Consider the following 19,350-nt stretch of genomic DNA (forward strand, 5'->3'; position numbering starts at 1 on the left):
TCTTTGGCCTACTTCTTTCTTCACTGTGTATTCTTTTCCTTGACAATCTCAACCATTCTCATGGTTTCCAGATTCCCTGTACACACATTAATTTAAAATCACTGTCATCATTAGGGTCTTTTTCATGCCTCACTTCTCTCCTGAGTCCAACTGCAATTTCCCTGTAATTGTCCCAAAGACACCTCACATTCACATGTTGAGAATTTATATTAGGACCCCTGCCTTTTATCACAACCATATACAAACCCAAAAACTGGGAGCCATGCCTTATAACTTAACACGACCATGTCTTCTTCCCATCTTTGGCCATTTGCCTTTAGTCACCACGTTTTGTTGATTTCACCTCCTAATTATTTCTCCAAACTTCTTGCCCATGTTTTTCTTCAGTTACTGCCATTGTGTTGCCAAGATTACTTCCTATTCGTAATTACTGTGATGGCCACCTTGAGTCACCCCTAGCCTTGTCCCTCAATGATACCCTCCCCATAACTCCCAAGTTTTTTTTTCTAAAATGCAAATCTTATTATATTTCCTTTCTCCCAAAACTTACACATTTTTTAAAGATCGTATTTAGATTTTTATGCGAGCGTCCCCATCAACAAACCAAAGTTCTAGGCTTCGCTGGTTAATATTTTATAGGAGAAAGATGTGGTTCAGAAACGCCTACGGTATTAATAGCTCACTTGTCGCGTCAGTTTCTGGAAATACCTGTCAGAAGTAATACGGAGATTTTTGTGGCAATAGTAACCAGTGACTGCTGAATCTGGTGGTGGTGATTTCCAGTGTCTCCACTGCCTTATCCTCAGTATTTCTTGTATATGACCTTGGCTGTGGTTTCTGATGAAACCTCCCCTGTTCTTTGTCCTTTTTCAAAGGATAGTGGCCTCTTCTGCTTTTCTGACAATTCTTTGAACAGTCAGAACAGTTCCCAATATGCTCCTTGCTGCCTCAATTGACTAAATTTGCTTTTTCTTGCTTTTGTCAAAGAATCTGATCTGAATTGGCCTCTGATTATGTGGATACAAACTGTCCATGGACTTGGGATTACTGAATAGTATTCCTTACACACAGCCTGCCTTCTAACCCGGCTACTAGAACATAAGCTGGTAGAAACCATTATCTGAAATATCAGGTAACATTGGAGCAATGTCAAACACAACTATGCTAGGTCCTCAATCTTTTAAATCTTTATGTTAACAAATCTTATTTATATTTTCTCTGCTATGCATATTGGTTCTTGTGCTAAAAAAAAAAAAAAGAACATATGTCTATATGCTTATGATAAGATTTCAAAACTGTGTCCCAGAAATAGGTCCATGGAACAAATGCTGTTGTTGTCAATAATGATCACATTACTCTTTCCAAATCATTTCTAGATTGGATTCTAGGAAAAGGTTGATTTCCCTGAAAATATAGATATATTTTTACCTGAGGATAATAAAACGAATTTATTATTAACTTTTCTCTTTTTGCTTTGGAAAACAGGTGTTTCTTGGCCTTTGAACCAACTCGTCTTTATAAATTGAATCGCATCTTCTGATTCTAATATTTGTATCTGTTTCTCAACCTGATCTTCAATTCATTTTTATTATTTTTATTTTATTCATGAACTTTTTAAAAATTTTAACTTCTCAATATACATTGTAGTTGATTGTCATGTCCCTTTACCCGTTCCTCTTCCCTCCCTCTGCCCACCGCCCACATCACATCTGTTCACTTAACAAGTTCAAGGCATTGTTGTGTCTTCTTCCCCCCACACTTTTTATTTCCTGATCTTCTTATTCTAATCAAATTTCTATTTTCCCTTGTAGTGATTTTTCTGACTATTGTTCTTACCTTTATATTTTACCCTTGGCCTCTATTTATTGAACAAATATTGGTTGAGAACATGTGATGGAAGGTAAAGAACGGTGACTTGTACTGGCCAGACACAGAAAAAAAGGGGGGGGCGTTGTAGGGGAGACCGAGAACACACAACTCTTCTAGGAACTTTGGGTGTTATGAGCAGAAAGTAGTAATGCAGTATTTTTACTCTAAACCAAACAAGTATGCTTTCAGCAGCTAAACTGGCTACAATAAAAAATGTACAGGGAGTGATTTTCCTCTAGGGATAGCATTTATTTTATTTTCCTTCTACAATCATAGCTCACAGCGCCCATCTAAGCACACGAGTACCTGGGGGATGAAGGTAGTTGTTGTGGGAACATATTTTTTTATCGTGTGTGTGTGTGTGCATGTGTGTGTGTGTGTAAATTCAGATTCTTAAGTCTCTGCTGACTCCTTTCCTGCTATAAAACTCCTGGTTAAAAACAAATTTTCTGCTTTTGTGGTGATTGGATAAAAAATAGCCTGTAGACACAAGAGTCGTAAGTGTAGAAAACAGTAGGCTCCCTTGTGGAGTTCTCTCTGGGCATTGCTTTTAACAGACTTCTAGCGCATCTATACCACTCCCAAAATACCCTCACCATGTGTGCCTGCGAGGTGGAACCACAGAGGAGTGAGAAATTCTATCAGATCTGATTCACGAGTTGGGTATGTGTTAGCCTCCAAGCCAAAGGCCCATATTTAGTAGTCTTAATCTGTCCCGAAGAATCTCCGACTGACCTGGCTCTCTGCTTTCCTTCTCGCCAAGCTCTGCACGTCTGGTTGCCCCATCTGCTGCTTGGGGGTGAGGATTAGCTTCATGCTGTCCCACAACACGTGCCGGGTGCAGAACAAACTCAGCGATTACTGAAAAATACCGGCCCCATGTGGCCTCTGGAATTGGTGTATAAATGTTATTTTGTGATCAAGAGTCTGCTGCTGTTTGTTGACATGTCTGCTGTATATGTTTTTAGTATTTCTTAGGCTCTTTTAATCCTGAAATCTGGATGGGTGTGGGTTCGGAGCAATCTTAGCAGGAGTCCTCACTGAGACATCCAATGTACTACCCAGTTCCTTTGTGGGGCCGGGGGGTGACTTAACAATCAGGGGAAAGTCATGTGGGTTTCTCTGATTGCAGTAGATATTCATCAGAAATGGCAGCACTAAAATCTAACTATAATCATCACAAGACTTAAAATTAAAACAAATAGTATTTTCCCTACACATTAAAAATATTACATTTTTCACCATAGAGAATTTAAATAACACGAAAAGTAGGAGGAAGAAATTGAAATCACCTGCAATCCAATTACTCAGAAAGAACCCTCCAGAACATCTTGTGTTTCCCTCCAGTTTTCCTAGCTATAAGTACTAGTGTATGATGCAATGTTTATAGTACGGTACACCTTTTTACAGGCATTAAGGGACTCCTGGAGTTAAACTGAGATGGCCCCAGGCACGTCTGTAGGACTAGAGTCCTGACCTGAACTATCTTGTGTTTGGTGTTTGACATAGAAACAGAAGATTAAGAGCGGCGTCCCCAGAAGGTGAGTCCCAGGGTCAAAAGGAACATTACATTTGTTCCTGGTGTTTTAAAAGAAGAGCATATTTGGCATTAAAATGGTAGTAAGGTGCCTTTCACCAAATTATAGAGGATTTTTCTCAAGGAACAATTTGCAACTCCAACACAGGTGTATTTCTTGAAGGCCTATTCCTCCTCTCCATTTTTTTTTGCTGATTTCAGACATTAGGTTACCCTCTATGGCAAAGTTTACATCTCCATTAAATGGCGAAGTTTACATCTCCATTAAATGTGTGTGTGTGTGTGTGTGTATTTTTTTTTTTTTTAATTTAAGTCTTTCACATAAAGATACTAGGAGTGCCTCTCTGTAAAATGGATCTCTGGTCATTTATATTTTATATTTAGAAGCTGCTGGCATCTGGAACACCAGGACATTTTCTCAAGTACATGTGAAAATACATTATGACTGTTATCTGAATTTGACCAGTTAGAGTTGCTGACAGAATTAGAGTTACTGAGAGAATGCCTGAAAACAAATTTCATCACTAGGGCTGACCTCTGAAGTCTTTTTCTATGATTGCCTGATCGTACCTTTGTACACTGAATTTTCCTGAAACTTGTTCCGTAGAAAAATCCTGAACAGTAGCTTTGGATGATTCTCGACATCACTGCTCTGATGTCAGAGAATACTGGAGTAAAAACCCGATTTTTAAAATTGATTATAATTCAAATAAGCACAGCTCTCAGCTATCCGTGCATTGGGGCTCAGAAAATGATGCCCCAAAGTCTGGCATTTTTGGCGAAGGATAGTGGAAGGGCCTCAGGAGCAAATCTCTCTCTGACCTTCTCCTGCCCTCTTGCCTCCTGCTCCCCTTTCTCCCACAAGACAGGCCATAGAAACTAGAATTCCTCTTCCTGGAGGCAAGTCACAGAAACTAGAAATATTACTCTAGCCTACTGCCTTTCTCTGTAGGAGCCGGCCATAAAGAAATTCTCTGACTTACCTTGTCTAATCGCAGGTCATGAAACCTCATTCCAGAGGGGCCCTGCCCCACACCTGGGAGGAAGGAATGCTGCACAGAGAGGCCAAGAAGAATCTGAACAGACAGGCTTGCTGGGTCCCCCTCAGTCTATTAGCATCAGGTCACGCCTTTTCTGTCCAATCCCATCTCTACGTGGGACCTCAGCACAGACAGTGTCCCCTGAGTCGTTAGGTCTTCATTTTTTTGAAGGCTCCCATGTCATGTAAAACTTTGATTAAATACATTTGTTATGCTTTTCTCTTGTGAACCTGTTATAGGAGTGTCAGCAGTGACCTTTATGATGAGTGAAAAAAGGTACCACACTTTTTGGCCCCTATGTGTTTCCCTGCTATGTTTAGCTGCTATTGCTCCAAAAGTTACAACTGTTTGCTCTTCACTCTCTGAAGCAAACTCTGGGGGGTCCTTAGTGATGAGCTGCAGGGTCATCTCCCCTTCAGGCATTAGCTTGTTTAAGCCTTAACAACTGTGTCCTGCTAAAACAAAACAAAAGATAGCCCACTGTTCTAATCTAACCCAACAATCTCCTTTTGTAAAACTCCAGATGGCATGTGACATGGTGCATGACATGGTGCAGCAAGCTCGAGCTGCTGTTCTGAGTGCGGACCCCGGGCCAGCAGCGCCGGCCTCGCTGGGAGCTTATCAGACACGCACATTTTCCAGCTTCCCCCCTGAACTACGGAACTGGAAACTGGGGTGGGACCCAGGACCCCCGGTTTCAACAAACCCTCCTGGGGAGTATTATGCATGTGGATGTTGGAGAAGCACTGGGCGGTGGGGGAGGGAGGCGGGAGGACAGGGCCACGCACTGGCAGAGGGTCCGGGTTTTCATCCCATCCCGATAATTCCATATGGCTGTTCCCCTCCAACAGAAGAGCCATGAGCAGCTTCTGTGAGGAAACATGTACCAGAAAATCCGTGCCACCTGCCCTCTGTGCCCATGCCTTCATCAGGTCGTTGTTCAGTGGATTCGTTGTTTGAATAAACGTGCCCCACAGAGAGCTCAGAAGACTTATGTATCTGCTTTTTGGCAGGATTTCCCGTGTGGCTGGAAAGATTCAGATGCACCTTGTTTCAACACTTACCTGTATCGTTCTTTTTTTACCCTATACTGTTCTTTTTCACTCTGGAAATGCAAAACCTTCTGTTGATGTACCATGTACAGCTAGGTAGGTCAGAACAGAAATATGTCACAATTCTCAGAACCCTCAGGGACAATCTCTTTCATTCCCTAAGTGACATCCCTTTTACTTTTGGGATTTGGAGTCAGACAGCCTTCCTCCTCTCCAGGCTTTGCCACTTAGCTACGCTGTGAACTACAAGGTACTGACCTGCCCTACGCTTCAGCTGCCTCATTCATAAAATGGGGGTTGGTTTCTATCGCATAGGATTGTTTTAAATGTTAGATAAAATCATTTAATGTTCTGGGCTTGCTGGTTAGCTCAGTGGGTTAGAGCACGGTGTTGTACCAAGGTCAAAGGTTCAGATCCCCGGACCAGCTGGCCATCAAAAAAGAATTATCTAATATCCTCATCTTAATTGCATATTATTAAATAGCAGACATTCAAAAACACTAATTAATATTGTTGTTAATATTCATTAACTCTCGCATCAGCCGTGTAACCCTGGCCCCTTTGTGTAAGTAGATGTCCCTCTTCCTACGTCATGGAGGAAACAGAGGCCACCGTGTGTGGCTCTCATCAACCACTTCCCCCTTCCATAAGTTCCTTGTCCAGTTGCATCCCCACCTGTGGGTCCAACGTGAAGGCGAGGACCCTTTGCCACCTTCCTCCTCTCACTTCTGGGTAAGGCCAACCATTCATTGGAGCCCTTAATGCTTCTTCTGATCCAGAGACTTTTCCTACCTTTCTCTTTAGCCTATAAATGTTCTGACAAAACTTAACAACAAACAACAGAAGTCTCACCCGTCTCTCCCCTCCTCTGACTTCTGAAAAGGCTTATCTACATTTCCTTGTTCATTTTCCCCAGCGCTACAGAAAACGTTCACATTAAGATTGCCAGCGATTATCCAATACAGCCAGATACATTTTTACCCTTTATGCTCCTGTTCCCCATAGAAGCATCCTCTGAACACCGGTCTTGCCATCTCTCTGGATGTTTCTCATCCACTCATCATTCAGTACCACGTCGACGACTCCCAAGTTTACTGTCTACCTCCAACCTCCCCTGAGGTCTATCTCCAACTGCCAGAAATACGTCTGCAACTGTAGCTGCAAACTCATAACGTATAACACAAATTCACACATCCCCGATTCTCCTTCTAAACCTTCTGTCTCCATTGGTGGAACCACCACGCACCAACCTAGAAACGAGAAAATTCCCATCACTGGTCACATTGAGGTAGGATGACATGCAAGGAATTAATGGCTGTGTCTCCTCACTACATGTCCTTCAGCCACAACTCATTTACTTGTGGAAGGCCTTTCTCCCAGCTCAGGCACTGCAGAACCCAAGAATAAAAATGCCCCAATTCTGGGCTTCTATGTCCAGTGTGCATTTTGATTTAAGATACAAAAGATTTAAAGCAGACGTGTTTAAGCCGAGCTAGCTTTGCCCTGCTCCTCTTCTTTAGTGCATTTAGATCAAAGGCACTTGGACAGGTGGAGAATGCAGAGGAATTTGGAGTCTAAATAAAAAGTGCTGGGGTGCAGAAAGCCATCACTCCAAAATATGATGCTTTGACATACTGGAATAAAGAAGCAGCCTCAAGGTCTCTCTGACCTTCCCACCCTCCCCACTCCTGTCCCTCAATTCTCTGTCACTCACCGAAGCGCAGGATGAAGCCGTTCCCTTATCTGCCTAAAGTCCTGACCCAGCAAAGAAGACAACAATGACCTCTGGTTCTTTCCCTGAGTTTTCATTAACTTAACTCCTATCACAAGAAGAAAGACTGGAGTCTGTCAACACACCTGGACAAACTTTTGTCACAAACCATTGTCTTCTATCTTGGTCCTACTCTTTGAAGAGAATCATTTACCAGTCATTGTCTGCTCTGTGGGCCAAATAGACTTTGTCCCCAGCCATTGTACATTCTCCAGGCCCACTGAGTCCCCTTGAGAACCATTTCCTCCCACACCCCATCTCCCCTGTCCCTAGGAGGATGTGTATTGAAGCTCTGTACCCCAATAGAAAATTAGAAAATTACTCTTGTGATTCCCAAGGCATTTCCCTCTCCTAGCATTTTAAGAAAATAAAATTTGTTATGTCTTTTTTTCATATTAATCTGCTTATTGGCTAATTTTTCAGAGAACCTTCAGGGGGTTGAAGGGGAAGTGTTCCCTTGGCTACTACATAAGAGAGTGTAATGTCAGTAAAGAGGCCTATATCTCGACTCTGCCTCAGACAGAGTCCAAGATTTGGGAGTGTGAGAGAATGTCCTATTTTAAGAAAGATGAGAACTGAGATAATTGCATGCCCTGCTTTCTAGTAAGTTCTTGGACACGGCAAACCATTAAGGAAAACTGGGTCTACTCAGTGTGTCTGTTCATGAGAGGGCTAAGCCAGCCCCAAGGTTTCCCTGGAAGATCACAGTAGATTTTTAAAACAAATTCATAAAAGAGAGCATTCATGATCTGCTCCAAAAGGCCTGATGCTCGTCTCCAATACAAGGTCAGGGAAAAATAAATCATGCTGCAAACCTCGGCTCTAGGACACGGCTGTGTTCCTAGGATGCTGAGCAGGGCCCGTGGTCTGGCCAGCTTCCATACGTCAATCACAACAGTTTGCATCAGGTTTATCAGAGAACAGGAGAGACAATTTTTTGGCTCGAAAATATAATTTGAAGAAAATAACTGCCTAGATAGGAAAAAAAAAAAAAAAAAAGAAAAAAGAAAATGGAAGCCACTGGCCACAGGCCAACATGGAGATGGCAATGATTCATTACTTTTTCCATCCTGAAGGAACTCCTGAGAGTCCAGAATTTCTATTGGCCATCACAGGTTTGTCAATAGACAAATTTCGGCTTAATTAACAAAGTGTTGATCAAAATTGCTCTCTCCCTGAATTTTCCCAATAAATCTTCTTGTAACATTTTAAAAAACCCCACATACACGCACAAAGGGTAAAATATGTAAAATTATTTGATCCCCTACTTTGACCATGCAGCACAGGTGGATGACATTGTAAGGGTGCAAGGTCACGGGCAGGCCTGGACAAGGGGATGGTGCCTGAGTATGTTGTCTGCTTGTGTTCACAAAGATTGTGGAACACAGAGTTTGGGCTTCTAAGGAACTGCTATTTAAATCAGTGGCTTACTTTTAAGACAGTCAAACAAGTTCTTTTTCTAGGATTTAGCATATTCTTCAAATAACAGACTGGTTGTCCATGGAGTGAAACTCCTATTATAATCAAAAGCAATGTCGAGAATATCGCTGGGAATGCATTCGAAAATTCTCCGAGCACTAGCACCTCCCCAGCCTGCCAGGCACGGAAATAGCCTCCTTTTCCAAATGGACAGTGCATGTCCCTGTGAGTGTCCAGGGAGGAAAACCTTTTCTAGAGAAAGTAGCTAAATTGTGTCTTCTTCTCTAAATACTTGTCAGAGGGAGAAATAATTTATTTTCAGGCTTTATACATTTTGTGTATAATAATGTTGAAAATACTCTCTTCCTCTTTTTCTGAATGGTGCTGCAGCAGTTCTAATCCCGCTCCAGCCATGACTTGGTCAGGAACATGGTATTTTTAGGAAGGCATTGGCCCCTTATAACCTTATTTTGTATTTTTGTGGGGAGGGGGATTTTCCAATGATTTTATTGAGGTAAGTTTTCCCGATTGCGTGTATATATATATATGTATGCATAAATGTATATGCAATTATATATACTTAGGAAATGTATATGCATTTATATGTACTTAGGAAAGCTAAACACTGTTGTGAGGCCCTTGGAATTGTACACAGCAAAGTATCATATAATATTATACAACTAGATAGAGCATAATTTTGCTTTTTAAATAACAAACATGAGTGTGGAATAAAAAACATAGTAGTCTTTTTTTCAGGTTGCAATAGTGGAATACATATGTGTATATTTGTAGATAATACAGTATAGATTAAGAACAACAACAGAACAGAAAGCGTCCTGTTCATCGGCGTGCAGTTCCAGTTATTTGCGCTCACAGATAGTGTACCTGTGTAATATGCAGGACTACATCACTCGCTGGACATCAGGAATCACTCAGTCTGATAACGATCACAGATTACCAGTATTACAGATTTTTTTTTTTTTTTTAAATAAAGGAGAATTTCCCAGATGAATATGTATTTTTTAAAGCCTGGAAAAGTCTGTTTTCTAGAAAAGCCCAAACCTGAAAAAACCTAAGGTCCCTTGCAAATGTATTATCAATCCCAATCACTATCCCTGCGAAACGCAGGCTCTGCAGAATGAAAGCTACTCTCCACTTTCTCCATTCATTCATGTGCTTGGTTTCGCACAGATAAAACTATTCCACCCGCAGAGCTGTTCTCTCTCCAGTTCACAATATTTACCCGGATCCTGAGCGCTGCCTTCCCCACTGCATGAATCACTGCTGGGTCAAGTCCTCCTTCCATTTGGGATTTGGAGCCAAACAGCTTTGGCTCCTTTTCAGTCTCTGCCACATTCTGCTGTGCAACCTACATGTCACTTACCCTCTCAAGGTGTCAGCTTCCTTAGACATAAAATGGGGAAAATAGTGATGTAGCTCTAATCATCATTAGATGATTACATTCCATTTCAGTTCCTACCGGTCTAAGACTTCTCCTCTAGCCTCTGCTCCACGATCCTCTGCCCAGAGTTAAACTCCTATTTTCACGCACTGCATCTGTTAGGGAATGAACTAGTCATCAGAGCATAACTGCTTTTGGATGAGGTGGACTTGGAAGGTGTGAACAGGAGCAGATTTATTCTTTCTCAATATCTGTCCCTTTAGGGCTGGCTGGGTAGCTCAGTTGGTTCAATCCCTGTATGGGCCAGCCACCAAAAATAAATAAATAAAATAAAATAACTGCCCCTCTAACCTGTTTTGTCGAATTGCTCTGCCCTGACCCTAGAGGAAATCTCAGGCAGATCCCAGAGCCTTTCCAGTCTCCCTTAGTCACTAACAAATTAATTAACTTTTATACAGGTACTTACAAATCCAGTCTGATCCAAATAAATACTTTATTGCTTCACTTAATTAAAAGCGTGTCCCTCTTCCTCCAAGTCAGGCCTTATTTGGGCTTAGATGTTTACAGTGGAGGAGGGGAGGATGTTGCCTGCTTTCTTTTCTCTTCCTTGCTTTTTCTTCTCTCTCTCCTGCAGGACACTCAGGGTTCTGACACAGGGAGGTGACAGGCAGATTAAAGAAAAAAGGACAGGGGTGGCCAGCTAGCTGAGTTGGTTAGGGCATGGGGTAGGTAACACCAAGGTCAAGGGTTCGGATCTCCTTACCGGCCAGCTGCCCTGAAAAAGAAAGAAAGAAAAAGAACGAAGTTCTACCCTCACTGGTATGATTGTAACTGTGCCGTGCCTGCCCCTGGCTGTGGCAGAGATCACACTTCTGGATGAAACGATTTCAAGGCTTCTTTGTTGGTTGTTAAGATGTCTCCCCATGGATGCCTTTTCCCTGAATCTGCATTATAAGAGCTATACCTCTTGCAGCTGGCCTGTGAGACTCAACTCCGGGGCTTTGGGTGGTCAGTGTCCCTTTCAATAAGAGCTGCTAGGATAATGGCCTGTGAAACCACAGGTAGCAACTCTGACAAGCCCATGACAGCCCAAATGCAGACCCTATTAAATGGTCAGACACCTGGCTTACCTTTACCCGATCAGCATGCCAGCAAAGACACTCCCTGCAGAGACCTTCTGCCCACACTTAGCCACCATGGATACTGTCAGGCTTGAGTCAGATGCCACATGTATCCCCGAACACAAAAGTCAAGCTCAGTGAGTGATTCTCCACAAGTCCCTTCACTTGGCTGGGACTAACAAAGCAGCAGCCCTTTCTTCCACCAAAGGGTAAGGCTGGTATGGGGGGCTGGGTAGGAAGAAAAGCCCACTGCCAACTCTCTCTAAAGAAGTTCTATTACCTTTCCTGATCACTCTCTTTACCTCTTACAGACATTTCAAGTAGGCAAAGCTAATAATGGCTTATCATAATCTCTCAGCATGTCCTATGTAGAGCATCTCGCCCCTTCTCTTCAAGTTGAGGGCTCCTGATAAAACTCCAAAACAAAAAGAAAAGTCATTGTATCCAATCACAGTGTATTTAGGGTTATACCTTGAACCAGCCACCTCAAAATGTTCTCATAAAATCGGCCACACATTCCACAAGTTTGAATTCACTCTCTCTGATTCCATGTGTGTAAATGAGTAGATAGAATTGTTAACAGTACACCAGCCAGCACCAAAAAAAAAAAAAATTGTTAACCGTAAGTTTGCTTCCTGCATGCATAAAAAATGCACAGATTGCTTTCTATGAGACCAGAGGATCAGGTAGCACAGGTATAGGCTCCTCGCAGAAGTGAGAGCCCGCAGGCACCATGCTGTCCACTAGGAGGCAGAGTTGTGCCTGAAGGGCCTTCTCAGAAGACGGCCTCCTGACACTGACACCTTGCTTTGGATCATCAGTCTGTCTATTCAGTGCCTTTATTCTTCTTTTCTTCGTTTTTCTTTCTCCAATACCTTTAGCAGTAACGGAAATAAACACATTTGAGGGCTGGCCAATTTGCTCACTTGGTTAGAGCTTGATGCTGGTAACACCAAAGGTCAAGGGTTTGGATCCCCGTACTGGCCAGCTGCCTACCCCCCACCCCCACCCCCCAAAAGAGATAAATACATTTGGGAAATATAATGGCCTTTTCCACCAGTCTGCTCTTTCAGCAATTTTACCACGAAGTAGCTTCTTCTAAAGTATTTTTCTACCCCCAATTTTTTTTTAAAAAAACAGAAGATCTAGTTTAAAACAAAACTTCTAAAGTTTTCTTCACTTTTCTCCTATTTTCTATCAAATAGTGACATAGTTCAAAAAATATGCAGGCAAATCTGTTTTGTGTCTTCTGTGCTGTGCATGGCCCCATCAAGGGTACACATTTTTTTTGTTACTTAGAAATACTTCAAAGACCCATCTGAATAGGCTGTACTTGTCTGCCTTGAAAACCCATGCTTATCGCTGAATCAGTTCAGCAGCAGATGATGGATTGGTGCCAGCGTAGGTAAATGGATCAACGTTTAATGTTTTGGCCTTATTAGAGTTGAAAATTTAATTGTCTCTACTTTTCCCTGTTTTTTTATATCATTGTTTTTATAAACTTCACGTTGGAGTGAGCAGGAATGAAGCCATGTTGGGACCTAAAACCATATGGGCTCTAAACGATTTTAAAAGGACACAGTTTTTTGTTGTTGTTGTTTTTTTTTTCTTAGCATTCATTTGTCTGAGTTCCCTCTTTTCTCTGGTTATCTGATATTTTGAACCTTGGTTATTAGGCAAGATGACAGTATTTACGTGAACGTGTAAAGTTGTTTTCCAGCCAGCCTGGAGCTGCAGACTTGCAAGTACTATTTAAGGGAAACCAAAAAAGATGTCAATTACAGCTATGCTGCTTCCACCCTCCAGCAGGACCGTGAGATAACAAGGACAGGAGCAGAAACCAGATGGGTCTCGGCGAGACCGCACCTGGCCTCTTGCACGTCCCCTTCCCTCCTGCTTTTCACTTCCCACGTTCCATTCCCTCAGCTCCTCTTTAAACCCCCTCAAAACCCTAAAGTGGAGAGACAGCTCCAGTCTGTCTCCTCAGATGTCTGATAATACACTTGCTGCCTCACACCAACATTTGGGACTGACAAGTCTTTTGTTTCGGAGTAGAGAGCAGTGGGTCCTGGACGCCGGTAACACTCGTACATTGCTGCATCATGTCTGAAACACGGTTTAAAAACTCATCAAGATTTCAATCAGGGCTGGCCAATTAGGTGAGCTGGTGAGAGCGCAGCCTTACAACACCAAGGTCATGGGTTTGGATCCCAGTGTCGCCAGCTGCCAAAAAGAAGACAAACAGATTTCCATCAGTCAACTACTCCCTGAGAAAACTACTCCACAGGTTGCTAACACCTCACCCTCTTCACACTTACCACCTAAAATGACAAACTGAAATTAATTCAATGCACAGTGACTCAAATGATGTCATTTTCCTTTTATAAAATCATCACATACTCATACTTCAAAGACTGATTGTGCCAATGTGAGAGGAAACAAACCTACTTTTGGTGAGACTGTATATTGGAATCACCTATTTGTGTCCAAATCTAAAACACACACACACGCACACACACACACACACACACACATGCACACATACAGAAAAGGAAAGAACTCTGGCTCAGAGAAGACAGCTGTTCCTTTTGCCAGCCACTGCTACACTAGACCCCTAGGACTCACTTTCAACCCAGCTAGATTCTGTGACCCACAAACATCCTCACTTCTCCAGGTCATAGCAGGGTGGAATCCATCCATCACATTCGGACCATAGCTGGTTCAAATTAGACCTGTCCACATTGTTCCTAGACACTCGGGGATAAATCCATCACAGACCACTGCCCTCTTTACAAAGGGCTCCCTCCCGCAGTGCAAAACTCTCTTTACGCATAGGAAATTTTGCATAATCTCCAGAGTCCTCTAATCCACGGATTGACCAACCCACTTTCTTCCTATCAGTCCTCCTGAGATGAACACAGCTCCGTGATCAGTCTACACATCTCTTGCTCGTTCCTCTATCCTGCCAACTTGTCCCACCTCTAACCCCACATGATTATCACCAGGTTTGGAATGGGTGCTGGAGGGATGGATTTTTGCAGGGACTTGTTTGAGGACAAGTAAACGAAGAGCCAATTAGCCCATTTACCTTCGCACTTCTACTGATCATTATCTTTTTTCCTCTAGTATCCTGCTTTAGATTATTTTTCATGTTTTTTAAATTTTACAAAAGTAACATGCACTTTTTAATAAAAGAATAAAATGAAAAGTGAAAGGCCTCTTCTTCAGCCCAACCCCACTGCTTTCATAGCCAGTGCCACTGGTAACCGCCTTCTTTTCTCAGAAAACTCTCACAGGCAGGCAGTCAGGTCTAAAGTTAGCATTTTACACGTTATATTGTAACACCAGACATATTACATGTGTTAAAATTTGCTACTGAGGGAAACATAGCTCTTCCCCCAGTGCGTTGGGAAAATTTCAGAGATGGTAAGGAAGTTTTGGAAGTAAAATTAGTTAATAAATAAATAAATAAATAAATAAGCAAGCAAGCAAGCGGGGGGGGGGGGGGGGACGAAAGTGTTATTAATGTAGTCACGTGCATTTTTAAAAACAAACTGTGAGTGAGAATCAGTAAGCACCGTTAATACGGATAGGAAGCAGCACGTGCCAGAGCGCTGAGGAAGCCAGAATCTCAGCGGTGGAAGGGCTGATGCACGCGCTCAGCGCTGCGTTTCAGTTGCACATGGACCCCTGCAATACTGCACAGCTTCTCGCTTCTTCAATCTCTTCATAATGGAAATAAGGATTTCTTCTATTCTGGGTTAAAGGGTTATTCAATGAGGTAATATATGGAAAATGCTCTGCAAATTATACAGTACACTCAAAAATATTTGCTTTTGTTGTTATTTTAATTCTTTTCAAATGAGATTCCTCTGAAAGTGTAGAAAAGGTCTTTATTTTTGCTGTGTGAGAGAAGCTAAAGAGGTCTGGCTGGTTAGCTCATTTGGTTAGAACGTGATGCTGATAACACCAAGGTCCAGGGTTCGGTCCCTGTACCAGTCACTCACTCACTCACTCACACACACACACACACACACACACACACACACACACACACGCACACACACGCACACACACACACACACACACGAGATATAAATAATTGTATATAGCATCTATAACAGTGTGATAGCTGCAGTTGTAGTTTTGGCAACATAAACCTTTCTGTGAAGAGATTTATACAACTTCTAATGATGTCATGAGTATATATGTATGAGTCTTACTGGCATCCAGGTCCTGCCACTTGCCACCCAGAAAAAGACTCATCAGTCCCAAGTGCTGGTGTGAGGCAGGAAGCTTATTATCAGACATCTGAGGAGACAGACTAGAACTCTCTCCCCACTTTAGGGTTTCAGGGTGGGTTTTAAAGAGGAGCTGAAGGAATGGAACGTGGGAAATGAAAACCAGGAGGGAGGGGGACATGCAAGGGGCCAGGTGCAGTCTTGCCTAGATCTGCCTGGTTTCTGCTCCCATCCTTGTTATCTCAGGGTCCTGCTGGAGGGTGGAAGCAGCATGGCGTTACTGATGTCTGCCTTGGTTTCTTTAGATGGTACGTGCAAATGTGCAGCAGCAGGCTGACTGGAAAACAACTTAACATTCACGTAAATAATGTCATCTTGCCCCATAACCAAGGTTCAAAATAACAAATAAGCATGTTGAAAGAAGGAACTCAGAGAAATGCATGCCAAGAAAAACAAACAAACAAAAAAACCCTGTGTCCTTTTAAAATCTTTTAGAACCCAATTAAAAAATGGGCAAAAGAGCTAAGTAGGCATTTCTCTAAGGAAGATATCCAAATGGCCAACAGACATATGAAAAAATGCTCAACATCACTCAGCATCCGGGAAATGCAAATCAAAACCACATTGAGATACCATCTAACCCCAGTTAGGATGGCTAAAATCCAAAAGACTATGAACGATAAATGCTGGCGAGGCTGTGGAGAAAAAGGAACTCTCATACATTGTTGGTGGGACTGCAAAATGGTGCAGCCTCTATGGAAAATGGTATGGAGGTTCCTTAAACAATTGCAAATAGATCTACCATAAGACCCAGCCATCCCACTGTTGGGAATATACCCAGAGGAATGGAAATCATCAAGTCGAAGGTATACCTGTTCCCCAATGTTCATCGCAGCACTCTTTACAATAGCCAAGAGTTGGAACCAGCCCAAATGCCCATCATCAGATGAGTGGATACGGAAAATGTGGTACATCTACACAATGGAATACTACTCAGCTATAAAAATGAATGAAATACTGCCATTTGCAACAACATGGATGGACCTTGAGAGAATTATATTAAGTGAAACAAGTCAGGCACAGAAAGAGAAATACCACATGTTCTCACTTATTGGAGGGAGCTAAAAATTAATATATAAATTCACACACACACATACACACACACACACACAAACCGGGGGGGGGGGGGAAGAAGATATAACAACCACAATTATTTGAAGTTGATACAACAAGCAAACAGAAAGGACATTGTTGGGGGGGAGGGGGGAGGGAGAAGGGAGGGAGGTTTTGGTGATGGGGAGCAATAATCAGCTACAATGTATATCGACAAAATAAAATTTAAAAAAAAAAAAAAAAAAAAAAGGCGGGGGTGGAAATGAGGAATCTAAGAAAAAGGAAAGAGGAAAACTTAATTTTCACTTCATGCCCTTCCTTTGTACTTTGAATTTTTTACTATAAGCATATTACTAACAAAAAATAAAATAAAATAAAATCTTTTAGAGTCTGTGCATGGACAAAAAAATCTTTTAGGTCCCAAAATGGCTTCAGTCCTGCTTGCTCCAACAGCCTCACTCCAGATTTACTGAGTAAGAATCTTTAAGGTCAGGCACTTATTAGAAACCAATATCTTGATTTTTTTGCATTCATTCATATTATGGAGAAGTCTGAAATTATAAATTTAACAACTTTTCAATTAATTTATATCTACCTTTTCCTTCAAAAATGTTTAATTCTGTCCATTTTTTTAAATTTTAAGAATTCAGCAGAATATATATCGGTGTAGGTTCTTAGCCATTAAAAAAAAATATTGCAGGATGGCTGGTTAGCTCAGTTGGTTAGAGTGTGGTGCTGATAACACCAAGGTCCAGAGTTCCATCCCTGTATCAGCCAGCCACCAAAATAATAATAATAATAATAATAATAATTACGTTATGGAGGCAAATAATATAAACAAGCTGCTTCTGTGAAAGCAAAAAATTTCTACTAATTTCACATCAACTTTACTATCCTCATATCCAAATCACAAGTATTTCAGGTTCTTTCAACTGTCAAATAATTTGTCAAACAGACATACTTACCATCCTTTATGTTTCAAAACTTCTTCCACAAGGGCTCTACTGTCAGTGCCATTTTTTTTCCTTTTCATTTGCTCAGGTTAAGAAAGGATAACATTGATCTCAAGTGTCTTCTTACTTGGGTGGATCAGGAGCAGAGCACGTTTCACATTTACATGTTTTTTGCAAACCAAGCAGGCACAGGTCCTTTGCTAGAGCCAGATTGCTCCATAGCAAGAAGTGAGTGCTGATGTCGCCGACATTCTTATTTTAACCTGTTAGACATCTAAGCAGAGATGCTGAATTGGGAATTGGATATACAAGCCTGGAGATAAAAACTGGAGGTAATCTCTATTTGGGAGGTGTTAAAACCATGATATTGGATCACCTAGGTTAGGACAGTAGGCGAAGGAGATAAGAGGCCCAGGAATTTAGCCTTAAGTGACTCAAAGTCCAAGGTCAGGAGAGGTGAGGGGACGGGGAAATCTTTGAAAGAGCAGCCGTCGATATAGAATGAAACTCAGGAAAGGATGGTGTCTTAGACGCCATGAGAAGAAAGTCTTCCGTGTGGAGAGAGCTCCTGGTAGTTCGAAAGCCCCTGATGATTCAAGTAAGTAAGATGGGGGTTGGGATTTGACCATTAGATTTTTGCAATGTTCAGATCATTAATTTGTGACTCTGACAAGAGGGTGTTTGTGGAGGTTGGATTTAGGAGCCTGGTTGGAGTAAATTCAAAAGAGAATGAGGGGACAAAAGTCACCAAAAGGCAAACAGCAACTACAGGGAACTCTTTAAAGGGGTTTTGAGAGCAGACCGGTTAGCTCCGTTGGTTAGAGTGTGGTGTTATATACCAAGATCCAGGGTTCAGATCCCTTTACCAGCTAGCCATACAGAGAGAAGACAAAATGAGGAGTTTTGCTGTAAAAGAAAATGAGAAATGGCATGGTAGCAATTGAGAGAAGTTGGATTCAAGAGGATTTTTTTTCCTTCCCCTAGTGAAACCCTGTAGCAATTAGCAGACTCTCGCAATTCTGCCTTCCCCAGTCTCTGACAACATTTTTTGTCTGGCTCCTTTCACTTAGCGTGTTTTCAATATTCATCTGTGTTGAGCATGAATAAGTATTTTATTCCAACTGTGGCTAAATAATATTCTTTTTTGGATATGGATATACCGTATTTTGTTTATCCATTCATCAGTTGATGGAGATTTGGGTCGTTTCCACTTTCTGACTATTATGAGTCACACTTCTATGAACATTCATATACAAGTTTTTATGGGGACATGTTTTCGTTATTGCTGGGTTTAACTTTTAGAGAAACAGCGTTTTCTGTCTTTGAGACAATCGTGTAGTTTTTGTCTTATTGTATTGATTACATTGGCTGATTTTTGTATGTTGAACCAACCATACATTTCTGGGATAAATCCCACGTGGTCATGGTGTATAATATTTTTTAATATATTGCTGGATTTTTGGTTTACTGGTATCTTGTTGAAGACTTTTGCCTCAATATTCATGAGGAATATTAATCTGTAGTTTTCTTGGGTTATCTCTGTCTGGTTTTGGTATCAGTGTGACGGTCAGTTTTAGGTGGCAACTTGGCTAGGCTACAGACCCCAGTTATTCAATCAAACACTAGGTGCTGCTGGAATTTCTTAGATGTAATTGTAGCAGTTGACTTTAAAGGTTATCATAGATAATCTGAGCAAATCTGATTCAATCAGCTAAGGCTTTCAGAGCTGAGACTTCCCTGAAAAGAGCAACCTCTGCCTGAGGAGAGCAGCTTCACCTGGTGCTGAAGAGTTCCAATGTCCCTTTCCTGAAGACTGCACTGGGCAGTTCGGA

This window comes from Cynocephalus volans, chromosome 12 (assembly GCF_027409185.1).
Source record: "Cynocephalus volans isolate mCynVol1 chromosome 12, mCynVol1.pri, whole genome shotgun sequence".
NCBI lineage: Eukaryota > Metazoa > Chordata > Mammalia > Dermoptera > Cynocephalidae > Cynocephalus > Cynocephalus volans.